At 43.8% G+C, this 4307-nt stretch overlaps 1 pseudogene; it reads left to right on the forward strand.

Annotated features, from left to right (window-relative positions):
- The first annotated feature begins 1883 nt into the window (after nt 1–1883).
- On the forward strand, nt 1884–4061 carry LOC126503918 (ATP-dependent RNA helicase DDX18-like; annotated as a pseudogene).
- Nucleotides 4062–4307: the final 246 nt, after the last annotated feature.

A 4307-nucleotide genomic window follows, 5' to 3' on the forward strand; every position in this document is an offset into this window, starting at 1 on the left:
AGAAGGAGCTGGGGGAGGGGGGTTTGTGCTCTCTTCCGGGACTATCGCCCCTGGATAGCACACATTCACCCGTCCAGATGGAACTCTTCAGCACCTAAACAGGGCCGCCTGGTAGCCCAGTGATCCAGGGACAAAAGGAAGGACGGGGCAGGCAGTGCAGGATCCAGGAGAGCACAGGAGCCCCTGGAGCCCAGGCTGAGGGTGCCGGGCTCTCTTACTGGGGACCTTGAGGCTCACTGCTCTGGGTCACAATCTTGGCTTTTTGCTTAATTATTTTTTTTGTTATCTGAGATTATATTATTCCATAATTTCCTCCCTACAAATGATCACGTATATCTCTTATTGCTCTCTTTCAACTTTGTGCTCTCCTCTCCACTGTTTTTGTTACACACAGACACTCAGACCATACACACACACACACACTCACACACACACACACATCCACCTTGAAACACAAACCAGCTATGATATAACTTTCCAAAATGCACCAGAAATACATAACGAACCTTTGGTTTTTACTTTAAATATGATACATGGTCTGCCCCAGCCTACTGCTTCTAATCCTTTTATAAATACCATTACTAAATAATCATAAGAATATCCAAGTAAGTTAGTTTTCAGATTTTCACCAGAGGCTACTTCTGTTGTTTACAGAGCTGAATAAGAATTGGACAACAAAGACCTGTTCTGTTAAGTGTTTTCTGTAAATTACACAGGAGAGTTGAACAATTTATGAATACCAGAACTGTGTTCCAAGTTAAAAAATAAAAGTTGTCTCAGAATTAATAATATTAATCACTAAATAAAAGCACCTTTTAAAAACATTTGTACTTTTATTTTCTGTAGTATGCCTGAGCATGCCTACATGAATATCTGTGGACCATGTGTATACCAGTACCTACAGAATCCAGAAGAACTGGACCTGGAGTTACATATGGTTATGGGCTACTATGAAAGTGTGGCAGGTGAGCCACGTCCTTTGGAAGAATAGCTGTCTCCAGCCCCCAAAGAACATTTATATCGTGTTACATAAATAAATCACCAAGGAGCCAGGAGTGTCATTTCCTTATACTGCCACCCTAAGTGTTACAACAACTGATGACTGACTCTTCAAAAACAAACAAACAAACAAACAAACAAACAAATAAATAAGCCACTGCTCCAAGATTCAAATCTCACTCTGCCATGAAGAAATACAGAAAGTCATGGAAATTTTTTCCTATGCATCTTGTGTTACTGCAGGACTTTTAACACAAGCAAACAATAAAAAAAAACTAAACAATTTATCATCACATCTTCTTTTGATTGGGATACTTTAATCATTAGTAATGGCTACTAATGATTGCCAGTCAGCATGATGTTACTAAAATTAGTTTTTATAAAGAAAATAGCCAGTCTCTTGTTCACTTTCGTGAGCAGAATCACAACGTGGGTATGAGCGATGGAGGACTTCTGTCAGCACACCACTGTATCTGCGTCAGACTCGTATCTGAATCAATCCTGTTTACAGGTCCAGATCTCCAGTTCTCTTCAGTAATTAAACTCGATACCAAGTGCTGAGTAGTTATTGAACCCAATGCAGAGAGTTCTCAAAATGCAATCTCATTGCAGAATATTGAGCACATTTTGCCACTTTGCTCAATCTAAATCTCATACGCTATTGTCCTGTTCAGATAAAAGCATGTTGTACTTCCACTTTTCATTCTGTGCACGAGCTATGTTGTATGTCTGTGATGGTTTAAAGGAGACTGCCACAAATGGGCTCATGTTCGAATGTTTCGTATCAAGTTGGTGGAATTCTTTGGTAATAGGAGTCTGACTTTGGTGGAGGCAGTGTAGAACTAGGGGTAGTCTTTTGTTTCAAAAACACACATCAGGTTCCGACTACGCACGTGCAGCTACTGCTCAGTGCAGCCTGCTAGCGCGGCCCGGCAAACATGTCGCACTTACAGATGAAACTCCTGCGCAAGAAGATCGAGAAGCGGAACATCAAGCTGCGGCAGCGAAACCTGAAGCTGCAAGAAGCATCAAACACGAGCCTATCCCAACCTTCCAATGAAGATGTGCCCAAAGAAGAGGTAAAGGTCAGAAAAGTTAAGAAAACCGTAAAGCATGCTGCGAGGGTGGGCTCAGCAGAAGCACAAAGTGGAGGCTTGCCTGAAGAGACAGTGGAAAACTCGAAAGTTGAAAAGATACCCCAGAAACCTACTGCTTTAACCAATGGAGAAACAGCAGCAGCGCCATCTCCTGATTCAGAATCAAAAAAGAAAAAGAAGAAGAAAAAGAGGAAAATGGCAAATGACTCAGAGCCTGACACCAAAAAAGCAAAAACTGAAGAAGGCACTGTGGCTCTTGAAGCAGAAGATGCTGTGGAGAAGCCAGATGACAAGGAAGTTCCCAGCCTGCCCCTGGGGCTGACAGGGGCTTTTGAGGACACTTCGTTTGCTTCCTTGTCTAACCTCGTCAATGAAAACACTCTGAAGGCTATAGAGGAAATGGGCTTCAAGCGCATGACTGAGATCCAACATAAAAGTATCAGGCCACTTCTGGAAGGCAGGGATCTTCTAGCAGCTGCTAAAACCGGCAGTGGCAAAACTCTAGCTTTCCTCATCCCTGTGATAGAGCTCATTGTGAAGTTAAAGTTTATGCCCAGGAATGGAACAGGAGTCCTGATTTTCTCTCCTACCAGAGAACTGGCCATGCAGACCTTTGGTGTTCTTAAGGAACTGATGACGCACCATGTTCACACGTAGGGGCTGATCATGGGTGGCAGTAACAGGTCTGCTGAAGCGCAGAAGCTCACCAATGGTATCAACATTGTCGTGGCCACCCCCGGCCGGCTTCTAGACCACATGCAGAATACTCCAGGGTTCATGTACAAGAACCTTCAGTGTCTTGTTATTGATGAGGCTGATCGTATCTTGGATGTTGGATTTGAAGAAGAATTAAAGCAAATTATTAAACTTTTGCCAGTACGCAGGCAAACCATGCTCTTTTCTGCCACACAAACTCGAAAAGTTGAAGACTTGGCAAGAATTTCTCTGAAAAAAGAGCCATTGTATGTGGGTGTCGATGATGATAAAGAGGTTGCCACAGTGGATGGACTTGAGCAGGGATATGTTGTGTGTCCCTCGGAGAAGAGGTTCCTTCTGCTCTTCACATTCCTTAAGAAGAACCGGAAGAAGAAAGTGATGGTCTTCTTTTCGTCGTGTATGTCTGTGAAGTACCACTACGAGCTACTGAACTACATCGACCTCCCTGTCTTGGCCATCCATGGAAGGCAAAAGCAAAATAAGCGAACAACCACGTTCTTCCAATTCTGCAACGCAGATTCAGGGATACTGCTGTGCACAGATGTGGCAGCCAGAGGGCTGGACATCCCTGAAGTTGACTGGATTGTTCAGTATGACCCTCCCGATGACCCCAAGGAATACATTCATCGTGTGGGTAGAACGGCTCGGGGCCTGAACGGAAGAGGGCATGCCCTGCTCATCCTGCGCCCTGAAGAGTTGGGTTTCCTTCGTTACTTGAAGCAATCCAAGGTTCCACTGAATCAGTTCGACTTTTCCTGGTCAAAAGTTTCTGATATTCAGTCTCAGCTGGAAAAGCTGATCGAAAAGAACTATTTTCTCCATAAGTCCGCGCAGGAAGCATACAAGTCCTACATACGAGCCTACGACTCCCACTCTCTCAAGCAGATCTTCGATGTGAACAACTTAAACTTGCCTCAGGTGGCTCTGTCCTTTGGCTTTAAGGTTCCTCCCTTCGTTGATCTGAACGTGAGCAGCCATGATGGCAAGCTTAAAAAGAGAGGAGGTGGCGGTGGATTTGGCTACCAGAAAACAAAGAAAGTGGAGAAGTCCAAGATCTTTAAACACATCAGCAAGAAGACAGCGGACCGCAGGCAGTTTTCTCACTGACAGGAATGGTTTTCTACCTGGACTTTGCCCTAATTTCCCCCTTTTTCTTTAAGAAAGAACTTTTTAAAATCACCTTTAGGATCTTTTTGTCTTTGCTATGAATGATAATTTTTATTTTTAAATACTCCCATAAAAAATCATGTCATTGTTAAAAAAAAAAAAAACACACACATCATACTGGGTTAGATCTCCTCTCTCTCTGTCTCTCTGTCTCTGCCTCTCTCTCTCTCTCTCTCTCTCTCTCTCTCTCTCTCTCTCCCCGTGTGTGTGTGTGTGTGTGTGTGTGTGTGTGTGTGTGTGTGTGTGTGTTTGAGTGTGTATCTTGTTTTCTGCCTGCTGCCTGTGGATCGGGAGGTAAGCATGCAGCCACTGCTCAAGCACCATGCC

This window comes from Alexandromys fortis, unplaced genomic scaffold (genome assembly GCF_014885135.2).
Source record: "Alexandromys fortis isolate MF-2015 unplaced genomic scaffold, M_Fortis_MF-2015_v1.1 scaffold_34, whole genome shotgun sequence".
NCBI lineage: Eukaryota > Metazoa > Chordata > Mammalia > Rodentia > Cricetidae > Alexandromys > Alexandromys fortis.